The 12,597-nt window shown below is 43.1% G+C and overlaps 1 protein-coding gene across 14 annotated transcripts in view; it reads right to left on the minus strand.

The window, feature by feature from the left end:
- The window catches only part of ATXN1 (ataxin 1), a 520,605-nt gene that overhangs the window by 191,098 nt on the left and 316,910 nt on the right, over nt 1–12,597 (minus strand). The gene's annotated exons all lie outside the window — the stretch shown is intronic.

Here is a 12,597-nt window from a genome sequence, read left to right on the forward strand (position 1 = left end):
ACCTCCACAGTGGAGCTAAATGAAGATGTCTTCATAGTAACCAGAGCATCCCATCATGTCACTTTGCCTTCTCCCAAAATGGGGCACCCACAACTCCATGCATCCCGCACTGAAGTCCACGATCCCAAGGGGATCTATAATCAAGCTCCTACGGGAACGTGGACTGGCAGAGAGGCACCGGGGGCCACATATCAGGCGGACGGAGTAATCCCGTGAGGAAGCCACAGTGTCTGAGATAAAGTGTGGGAAAGAACCGAGATGATGTGCGTACTGGAAGAGGAAGCCTGTAAGACAAAGGGAGATAAGGCAGTGTGACAGCCACGGACCGTTTAATCTGCAGCACATAAGGGGCTAAACTCAAGATCCAAGTTTTTAAAAATTTCCAGAGACTGTTTTAAAGATGCCTTTGCAGGTTCGGCAGGGGGTGAGGCAGTGCTAGTCTAGCTCCCGAGACTGGCAAATTTCACACAATCCCAGAGCATGGGGGATTCAGCCTCCAGCTCTAAGAAGGCCACTGCTTTTCCTTCCTTTTCCCTAAAAGGAAAAGAGCACTGAGGCCTCTAGGGCTGTATGCAGTGTCTCCTCCTCAGGATGTGTCCACTGGCCAGAGATTCCCAGACCCGGCGTCTCAGAATCTTCTAGGCAATCTTCTCCTGCAGAGTCCCAGGGGGAAGCTCACCTACCCTACCGCCAGCCTGTGAGAGGAGAATTAAGGGCTACTGAGACCACGTGATTCTGCCTTGAGAAGTTTACACTCTAACAGGGAAACACGGCAAGCGGTGAAAGACGGTCCACGCTGGTAAAATCTCTGAGCACCTTCTTTTGAAAGCAACGCTTTAGAATTCACTCACGTACCTTAACCTTTTCATCCTCAAGGCAGACGAGATCTACAGTGAGATTCACCAAGACCCCAAACGCTGATCGTAGAGTCAGATCTGAGCCTGAGTCTCATTTCTGTCACCCACCAGCTGTGCGACGCGAGTAACATAAACTCTCAGAACCCTTTCCTCATTTGCATGATGGCGGCAATAGTACCGACTTCACATCATGTTTCAGGTTCTTAGTGCGGTGCTTGGCACGCAGGAGAGACTCAATAAAAAGAAAACGCTTTCACGCCGTGTGGCACAACACGTCTACAGATCTGTGACAACCGACAAGACAGAGCACGCTTTTTTATAATTTCATGATTTATCAAAGATGTGGGAGCTTGTGTTCCCTTTCTCCACCCACCAAAATGAGGTGAGAAAAATGAGAACAAAGTAAAACCATTTACTGTGAACACTCAGATAATACAGATAAGGGAGGAAAAAGCCCCAAATAATATAAATCAGCAAAAGTCCCACGAATAATCACTTTGAACATTTTGGCTTCTACGGCTCCAGGCTCTCTCCTATGCTCAACTGTACAGAGTATATTATGCATATACTTACATAAATAAAATTATATACATGCAATTTATTCATAGCATTCTATGATAGCATTCGTATTGTTCTGCAGTCTAATATTTTACTTATTATATTGTAAACCTCTTTTAACATGAATAAATCCATCTCCATCATTAATTGTTTAAGAGCTGCAAGAGTACTGCGCTGAAAGAAGGAACACTAAATGCATATTTGCTGATTATCAGTGTCCCACATTTGTGAGAAATGACTACACCTGGGGTGGTAGTGGGTGGTTCTTTTGCTTCTATATTTTCGGTAAGAGTCAGAAAGACAGCTTGTTGTGACCACCTAGAGGGGTGGGATAGGGAGGGCGGGAGGGAGGGAGACGCAAGAGGGAAGAGATATGGGGATATATGTGTATATATATAGCTGATTCATTTTGTTATAAAGCAGAAACTAACACGCCATTGTAAAGCAAGTAAACTCCAATAAGGATGTTTAAAAAAAAAAAAAGGAAGAAAGGCAGCTTGTATAAATGTCAGAAGTCTTGGGGACTTCCCTGGTGGTCCAGTGGGTAAGACTCTGTGCTCCCAATGCAGAGATCCCTAGTTGGGGAACTAGATCCCGCATGCCACAACTAAGACCCGGTGGCGCAGCTAAAATAAACAAACAAACAAATAAATATTTTTAAAGAAATATCAGAAGTCATAACAAAATAGTGTTTTGGTTTGAGTGCGTGTAGCTGAGAAGAATACAAACTAGTACATACACCACAGAAGAATGATATCACAAATCACAATATTCAGTGAGTATCCAGTATATTGAAAGGGGACAACATTTTAAAGACTAGGGCTACTGGTGGATAGAAATGCCTATTTCAAGAGTGAAATGATAAGTCTGAAGTCCAAAAAGTGTCCCTGTTTTTCAGTCTGATTATGGTGGAGTGCCTTAAGGATACAGAGAAAAGTAAACTGAAAATTGTAAACCCTTGAGTGAACCTGAAAATTAGAATCACGCTATATGAACTTGAAAACTTAAAAAAAATCAGAATTTATCATATTTAGAAGATATCAAGAGTTGGAATGCTCATGTAGTCTCAACATTTCTAATCTAACTTCCTTCTCAAAGAGAACGGTTGGTTTGGGAAAAACATATGTGATACAGCTTAATTGAGTCGTACGACAGACACAGCGTTGTCCTTGATTGAGAAAATTTTGTCATACCTATAACTGTGACTGACTAGCATCATTTCAGGAAAATACTACTTTTGGGGGGAGGCTGGGGAAGTGAATGTATCCCCACAATCGGCAAAATGTTTAGAGCGAATTCTTCCTCCAGTTATGAATGTAACCCTTTAAAGTACTGCCAACACTGCTCCTACAAGCAGGCAGGAGGTGGGGGATTGCCAGGAAGCAGCAGAGAAAGAAAGACAGGACATACTGTGGCAGCAGAGAAATGCCAAATCAGATACCAGTGGAAAATCCTGGAGAGAACAAAAGTGGAGAAACATGGAGCTTGATTTGTGAAACCAGCTGATAACTCCTCCACACGCTATACCTTCCAACAAAAGTTCATGCCTTGTCCAGCTTATGTAATTTTTAAAGAAAGTGACAATTTGTGGTGGGGCTCATGCTCTTAGAAGAGATTTCTATGGTCCTATTTTGACCATGAGAAACAGAATCAACATTGGGAGATAAAAACTCAGACCTTAAATTTTAGCCCTGGATGCAATCAGAGAAAGCATCTCTTCAACAACTTCCACTAGGGACTTTACTGTATCAAGGAATATGGACTGAGCTACTTTTAACAGGTCTCTTTTTATGGTACAATTCAGGAGTCTCTGAGATGTTCCTAGATCTAACCATGAACTTCTTACAGGGACAAAATTTTTGCTTTGCTTCACTCTCTTGTGGTCACTGCTTTCTCCATGAGAGAGAACCACATGGTCAGGCTGTGTTGTATGCTATATAACGTCTCTTTTATGCAGGGAAACCTAATGATACACATTCTTAAATTTGCTTTTGCATCCCTTGATGATGTACATGGGATGGCCCGGAGCACATTCTGTATAGCAGACCCAGCCATGGAAAATGATGGTTTAGATTCTAATGTCCCCATCTGATTGTGTGTCTCTGGTAAATATGACCTAGCCAGGAAAACTGGACTGATACTCTCTATTCCACACTTACAATATATTTTTGGACTACTGACTTTGGAAAATTCTGTCTTGCCATTGTATAATGTCATCCTAAGTAAGCACTGGATTCCTTATTATTACCTACTACACTTAGTGGGTAGCTAATTATGCCGACAAGTTTTTATCTATTATCTCTAATCCTCACAAAATCTCTGTAAAACAGTCCCATTGTGCAGATAACGAAAACAAGGTTCAAGACAAGTGACCTAGCCAAGGTCATATAACCAGTAGGTGACAACGCAAGAATTCGAAGCAAGGTTTGTCTGGGTTTCAAGGCCAAAGAGAAAAGAGATGAGCACCATGGCACGGAGCACGTGGATGTCTACATGAAAGTCCCAGTACATAGCATTCTGTCAAACACAAAAGACAGCACTTGCTTCCACTAAATAAGCAGGTATTTCTTTTTCAGGTTATAAAATATACAGGGGCAGCAAGTGAGGATGTTAGAACAAAAGTCGCCCACAACACTGAGTGACAGGTCATGCTCTAGCCATCCAACAGGTGCTGGGCAAGCATTCTTCAGGCAGAGCAGCAGGACCGAAGTGCTGACAGTTGCAAGTGACACAAAATGTAGCCTCGGCAAGTCGCTCTAACAATTACTTCGCATCATTCTGATTATGAGCCACAAGCATGCAATCAACAGCACAGAGATGATCTTAAATTATCTCCATCAGCATTTTACTTCAGCTATCAGAGCGTGGCAGATGGAACATACTCTCATCTGACCTAAACGCAATGTTACTGACCCAAACACAAACAGGAACAATAGTGGCACAAGGGCAGTGGCCTTGCTGGATGCCATTGGTTATAATAAATGCACTTTAGTTCATTCAACTTTTCCATTTACGACCCCAGAGTAAATAAATATTGATGTGTTTCTCATCTGATACATTTGTCCACAGTCTAACTCAATAGAAAGACTTAAGTAGGCTTACACATTCTCCAGACTTAATATTGCATGTTGTACACATCTCTACAATCCAATTCCATTGTAAATTTTTGTGGGTATGCATCTCCTCCACTCAGTTGTGGCCCAGCTCTGAGAGCAGGGAATTTATGTCATTTATTTCTGTATTCCCAACATCTAGCCCTGGCATATATAGTAGACAATCAAAATATGCAGAAATGAATGAATTCTCCTCGGACCATAAATAAGAAGGCATGCTTACTGAGTGCATGAATGACCCCCAAGTTGTTCTAAGGGCAATATCTGAATTCCAAAGCTTGTCTACAAATTGAAAAGATGATTATTAAATAGATACCATGAAACTCAGTAGATATCTGTTCATAGGGAGTAAAACATACAAATACAAAAATAAGGAAATACTGCCCTCATATCAACTGAAGAAAATCATTTGCAAAGGGATTCTCACCAGACTACGTTCAACATTAAGGCCTGTAACTTAAGGAGGAGAGAGTATTTTGGGAGTGGTTTCCAAGGGGAGTAATTAAAATCACTATAGGTTAGAGAACCAGATCTGGAAGAGAAATACTGATTATTAGGTTACAGGGGAAAAAAGAAGTCAGCTTTCCTCCTCAAAAAGTAAAGGAAAATGGCTACAAAGTTTTCAACAGATCGGCACTATTACAAACCAACGCCTATCACTTCACGAACGGTCGGGGCAGTAAGACTCTATGAAATGGGATAAGGACTCTATTTTGCCTTTAGATAAATATTATATCTACAGCAAAATGTGACACTTCACCAGATTCATCCATTATTGAGATCCTATTTGGATTGTACAAAATGGTTACCCTGCCACTCTGTGTGAGAAAGTGACACAGGTAGATGCAGATGTCACTTCAGGTAGATGTCACTCCTGGCTTTATGATTTCCTGGGTGTCTGTGTTCGTGGGTGAGTATGAGTGTATGTGTGTGTGCAGGTCTAGAATTTCCAATGATCTCAAAGGGTTTTATATATAATCGTTCAAATTTAATATTCTTGAATTGCCAAAACACACTGTATAAACCCCTCAAAGTCAGTACCCATACACCTTCACCATTCTTCTAGCAATCAGCATAAGTTCACTGCATGAACGGCCAAAAGGTTCAAGAGAAGGCATAACAAAATCAGCAAATCAACAGCACCTCTAAATTCCAAAACTGGCCATCCCTGCCTTAGCAAGGCTGCACCTCTGGCTTGGAGGGAGGGGTAAAAGAAGCACGATGCTATTTTTAGGGTGAAAGCAGCAAGCTTTCTGTGTTCTACACTTCAGGGCCATGTGCCAGCAGTCTAACTCTTCTCACTGCAGCTGAAGATCAGAGCTACTTCGCCAAGGTTCAGTATAAATAGGGACTATCACAGGGGAAAGGCAAGTGTCAGACACTATGACTTTAAAAAGTGCTGCCTGTGTTAGAAACATCTCAGTCACGTCCGGCAAGCAGCCCTGGTGATGCGGGATGCGAAAGTTACTGCCCCAATCAAAAACAAAGGCTTAATTAAAGAACACAGTTCTGGACACAAAGTTGGAGTTCAGTAAATTCTCAAAAGCCATACTATCTTATAGCTACGTGAGCTTTACAGCTCTCAAACTGCTCCACTATAGAGTGAACGGTCAGCCATCAACATCACTATGCTATGTTTTAAAAATGGTACCTCTTTAAAAAAAAAAAAAGGAATCCCAGTTGGTTTAAAAAAATTTTAAAAAATGGTACCTCTTAAATGTCCAGAATAGTCAAGGTCTAGCAAACTTTTCTGGTAAAGGGCCAGACAGCAAATGCTTTAGCCTTTGAGGGTCTGACAATCTGTCAAGACCACTCAGCTCTGCCACTGTACCACAAAAGCAGCCATAGACAATACTATACATATGGGCATGGCTGTGTGCCAATAAAACTTTATTTATAAAAACAGATGGAGGTGGGATATGGCCCATGGGCCAGAGTTTGTCAATCCCTGGTCTAGAATATCGTTACACTGGGAACATAAAAGACAGAGTCTCTGTTTCCTCCTTTTCCCCAAAAGAGATTTTATTTTTACTTATTAAAAATTGTCAGATGACAATATCACACGCTATCCAAAAACAGTGACTGGTTCATTTCTGCAGTATTCACCATTGAACTTCCTTCACAATAAGCAGGAAGGGCAAATCTTTCAATGTCAGATGGAGTTTTTCAGAGTGGCAAGTCCCTGCGCATTTATCTCTGCATGACACACTCGCAAAGGGAATAGGCTGCCCCAGAGAACCCTGCATACGTGCTCAGTAGTCTCCTGAAGCAGCGCCCTATCTAGGCAAGCAGGGAGACACCTGTGCGAGGGCAAGAAACAAACCACCTGATTAAAAACAGGCAAAGGACCTGAACTGACGTTTCCCCAAAGGAGATACACAAATGGCCGACAAACATATGAAACAATGCTTAGTATCACTAATCATGAAGAAAAGGCAAATCAAAACCATAATGAGATACCACTTCACACCTCTTAGGATGGCTCTTATTAAAACAAACAAAACCAGAAAACAACACTCACTGGCCAAGATGTGGAGAAACTGCAACACTTGTGCATTACTGGTGGGAACATAAAATAATGCAGATACAGCTACTGTGGAAAACAGTATGACGGTCCCTTAAAAAATTAAATATAGAATTACCCTATGATCCAGCAATCCCATTTCTGGGTACATACCCAACAGAACTGAAAGCAAGAACTTGAACATACATGTTCACAACAACCTTCTTCACAAAACCCAAAAAGTGGAGGCACTCCATCGTGGATGAACAAAACGTGGTCTGTACACACAATGGAATATTATGGGGCCTTAAAAAAGAAGGAAATCCTGACGCATGCTACAAATGGATGAACCTTGAGGACATTATGCTACATGAAATACACCAGTCACAAAGGGACATATACTGTATGATTCCACTTATATGAGGTACCTAGAGTCATCAAATTCATAGACAGAAAGTAGAACGGCTGCTGGGGCTCAGGGGAGGGGTAACGTGGGGAGTTGGTGCTTAATGGGTTCAGAGCTTGAGTCTGGGAAGATGGAAAGCATTCTGCAGATGCATGGTGCAGACGGCTGCACAACAATGTGAATGTACTTACTGTCAGTGAACTGTACACTAAAAAGTAATAAATTTTAACTGATGACTAATAAGAATCTGCTGTATAAAAAAATAAATTAAATAAAATAATAATAAATTTCATTTTATGTATATTTTACCATGATTTTAGAAAAAGAAGAGCCTCGTCGTGATCACTCGGCCCTTTAAGGGAGATTTTCAGGTGATCTCTTTGGACCAGATTATCCCAAGGAGGTCCAAGTCAGCCATGATGAGAGGGCTCGTTTACAGGAGGCAGCTGAGGAATTTCAACCAGGCTTGAAAATTACAATTTGACAGCCTCCACATCTAGGGATCATTTGGACCAGAAGAGAATATGAGCGCTCCTATTGAAACAGAGCAGGACCCAATGGTCCTTCCCTCCCCCATGGCCTCCACCTGCCTTTTGTCTGTTGAAAAATTTTAGCCAAAGAATAAGTTTAATCAGAGAAGTGAGAAAATGCAGAAGCAAAGGCAAACAGTCAAATAGGACCAAATAATAATAGTTTAGTCGTTAAGCATAGTCAAGGACCTTTAGTTCCTCCTCAAGGGCTACAGATAATATTCTGAACCATATCCTTTGAGCTGTCTTGTAGATACTGAAACCCCACCAGGTGGAAGAAGTTTAACTACATGATGACCAGCCTGTAGCCATGACAGAAGCTGCCACCATTCCGAGAACTGGCCTCAAGGAAATGGAACAGACCAACCCTGGAACTGAAGCTTAACTGTACTTAAAACAATCATGATGATGCTGATAAGACCACCCCGTGACCAATCAGAAGATGACAGGCAGAGCTGCCTGTGCTGTTTCTGCATGCAGCCCCCTCCTTCTGCTTACACACCCCTGAAACTCCCCTTTAACAGCTCTTGCCCACTGACTGTCAAGGGCAGGGTCGACAGTCGGCCTTTGGACACGAATCCACCCCCGCCCCCCAGGTTGCTGGCCTCCAAGATAAAGCAAACTTTCCTTTCCACCAACCTTGACTCTTTATTGGCTTCTGAGTGGCTGCAAACAGCCTGACCCCACTTTCGGTAACACTGACTCAGAGTGAACTCGGCACCTAAGATCTGTTCTATGGCCAGAATACCTGCACTATTCTCTCCTGAATGCTACAAGCTCAGAGATTCAATATGACCGTGAATCCGGAGTATAGTCAATGACGGGTAAGAATAAAAGGAAAGTTTACCTACTCGATGGAGGGACATAGGAAAGAGCAAAGAAAGGTAAAAGAAATCCCTGTAAGTAAGGCAAAGCCACTGTCTTTATTCTTTTTTTTTGCGGTACGCGGGCCTCTCACTGCAGTGGCCTCTCCCGCTGCAGAGCACAGACTCTGACGCGCAGGCTCAACGGCCATGGCTCACGGGCCCAGCCGCTCCACAGCATGCGGGATCTTCCCGGACCGGGGCACGAACCCGCGTCCCCTGCATCGGCAGGCGGACTCCCAACCACTGCGCCACCAGGGAAGCCCACCACTCTGTCTTTTTTAGGATGACGGTGAAAACTTACAATCTCCAGCTATGATAAGAGAAGTTGGCCTCCCTAACCCCACTCTCCTTGGTCACAGGTGTCTGACCACTTTTAGTTGACTCTCTTGAAACGTAAGCTTCTCTGAGTCTAATTCTGCACAATGCTCAATACCATAGACCATGCACAAGAGGTGACCTCATGAAAACTGTCTGTATGTGCACAGCACTCTTCCAGGGATTACTCAAGTATCCTTACATCCTTGCAGAAGTCAAGCTAACAGAGGACTGCATTACCTACTACAAGCAGGTTTCTCAACTGAAGGAAGATGATACCACTTCTTCCCATATTCTTGATAAGAAATAGGAAGATTCTTTCAAGTCGACCCAACCGTAAGGAAGGAGGAAAGTCCTACAGCCACGTTGCTTATATACGACATTGACGACCACCCTCAGGTGATGACGGATCTTCTCCTACCCTAAACAAGGGGGAAGGCTAGGTCATTTTCTAACTCAGTTATCCAGAATGGCCATTAGAGGGTCCCAAATATCCCAACTAACTACAACATTTTCTGACTATCAGAGCTTCAGCCAACATGATGTAAAATGCAATTTTCGTTCAAGGGCACACATCTCTGTTGTAATCATTTTTTTTTTTTTTTTTTGACAGTTCCTGTCAGAGAATTCAAAGCACTGAAGGGAAATGTGTACATGGGGGAAAAAAAACTGCTGGAGGAAAATAATAAATTCAGGGCAAGGGTATATACCAGATTTTTAGATAGCTAAAGCCATTGGTAAACAGGGAAATGTTTAATAACCAGCTGGAGGGAAGAGAGGAGCCCTGGTTTGTAGCGTCTGCAGATTTCTGTAAACGCTCCCACCATGACCGACTTCAGGCTAGCAACATGATGCCAGCCTGTTCTCAATATTCCTCGTGAGAACTGGTGCAAGCTGGCTCCAACACATCCTTGGCGGAAGCCCATTTCCTTCATCCCACCAAGATCAACAAACCCTGTTTCATATCTGAAATAAACCCAAAGCTAAAGTCCTTCCTTAATTCCAGGCCTGTTCTCAGGCACTAAAAGACATCTGTTCACACGTCCACATCTTTCCTTCCAGTCTCCCCATCCTAATGAACCTAGCTCAAGCCCAATTGTGTGTAAGAAGCCTCAAATGCTCTTCGATCACACTAGCTTTTTAATTTTCTGTGGCACTTTTATAATACTGTCCCCTCTTGGATTCTAGAGGGTTGGGTTCTATGAGGGCAGAGATGGGTCTCACAGCGCTTAGCCCAGCATAGAGTCTGACCTGGATTGAGCTGAATGAAACCCACTGACTTGACCAGCTGGGCTGACACTGTCCAGTGGGCCCCAGCGAGCGAGACTCACCAGCTAGGACCCGATGAGCAACGGAGGAGGACCTATTGGCACAAGGGTGCTCACTACTCTACACACCTAACTTCCACAGCAGGGAGGGACACTAATATTTGTTGAGCAGGAAATTTCTGCAAGCCCCAGTGCCCAGATCTTAGTTTCTAACACCGTTTCCCAGTAAATGGAAGCAGGGCTCTTTGGAGAAATGGCAGATTGTAGAACTGGGGCAGGGAATATTCAAGATGAGTGTGAAGGGGATGCGAAGGAAGGAAGGAGGGAAGGAAAGAGGGAGGGAGGGAGGGAGGGAGGGAGGGAGGAAGGAAGGAAGGAAGGAAGAGGAAGGAAGAGAGGAAGGAAGGAAGGGAGGAAGGAAGGAAGGGAGGAAGGAAGGAAGGAAGAGAGGAAGGAAGGAAGGAAGAGGAAGGAAGAGAGGAAGGAAGGAAAGGAGGAAGGAAAAAAACAAAGCAAAACAAAAAAATCCAAAACACAATGATGGGGGCATATCAAAGGAAAACAGACCTACCAATGGCCAATAATGGAACAACTTAAGAAACAAGATAAATAACTTGGTATAAGATTATAATCTGAAGTATAAAATAAACACTCATGAGTTTATACTGATATAAAGAAATGACTGAGTAAATAAGTAAATGGAGGAGACTAGATAAATCTGCTGTGCAGAAGAACTTGGAATAATTCATGTGTCAATAGATATACACCCTCAAGGAGGTGGAAGGCAGCTCCCCACCCCTAGGTGTGGTTCCTTCCAAAGAGTGTAGTATGAAAGGTGTGGGGAGGGGGCTGTGTGGGTGAAAAGAGTAACTCTGAAGTGCAGAAACAGGACAAACATCACCTCAGCCAGGTGATCAAGGACAACAGCGACAGTGGTAAGTCACGTTGACAGCACGTACCCCTGATATACACGACGCGATGAAAATGGCAACTTACCAATTTTGAGGAGTACTGATCATTTTGTTGAATGTCCTTCAGCTAGGGTTTTTCTAATCATAACAAAAACATAGGAAAAACCCCAAGTGAGGGACATTCCGCAAAAATGATCAGCACTCCTCAGAATTGTCAAGGTCACGTCAAGTCCGAAAAACTGTCACATTTTAGAGGGTCCTCAGGAGAGATGACAAATAAATGTATCATGGTGTTCTGGATGGGATCCTGAAACACGAAAAGGACATCAGGTAAAAACTAAGTAAATCTGGGCTTCCCTGGTGGCGCAGTGGTTGAGAGTCCGCCTGCCGATGCAGGGGACACGGGTTCGTGCCCGGGTCTGGGAAGATCCCACACGCCCGCAGAGCGCCTGGGCCCGTGAGCCATGGCCGCTGAGCCTGCGCGTCCGGAGCCTGTGCTCCGCAACGGGAGAGGCCACAACAGTGACAGGCCCGCATACCGCAAAAAAAAAAAAAAAAAAACTAAGGAAATCTGAATAAACGATGGACTTTAGTTAACCATGATTTTAAAAATTTCTGCCGGGTACTCTGTTAGGTGATTTACATATATCATTTTGCTTAATCCCCAAAATGCTGATCAATGCTTTCATTCCCATTTTACAGACGAAGACACTGAGGAGAAAAGAAAAGATATAACTATTTTGCCCAAGATAACAGAGTTAGCAATTGGTGGAATTCCAGTTGAAATTCAAGTTGAATTGTTCTAAGAGCTTTAGAAGTTTTAACTCATTAATCCTCACGACAGCACAATAAAGCGAGTAGGACTATTATTATTCCCCTTCCTGGTGAGGAAACTGAAGCTCAGAGACGCAAGCTGCATTGTTCAGGGTTGCACCGCTGAGGTTGCTCATCATAAAAAGGTTTCTCAGAAGTTGCTTATCTGACCCAAATACAAATGTATCTGATTATTTTGGAGCATCTCATTAAAAGAAGTTAGTTTCATGATTTCTCCTTTTAACCTCTTTCACAGAAAATCCCAACCCCTCCCCCATCCGCAGTGCAAGACGGCACTTTTGCCAACGTGCTGCAATTAGGCTATTAAGTAACAGACATGAGGCCAGTGTTTATTAATTAGCAAAAAGCCATATAGGATATGAGCTCTAGACTGCAGAGTTTTATATTCCACACGGACCCTCCAAATCGTGTTTGTGGCTTGGATGGATTTCAACAC

The sequence above is a fragment of the Stenella coeruleoalba genome, assembly GCF_951394435.1.
Source record: "Stenella coeruleoalba genome assembly, chromosome: 10".
Classification (NCBI taxonomy): domain Eukaryota; kingdom Metazoa; phylum Chordata; class Mammalia; order Artiodactyla; family Delphinidae; genus Stenella; species Stenella coeruleoalba.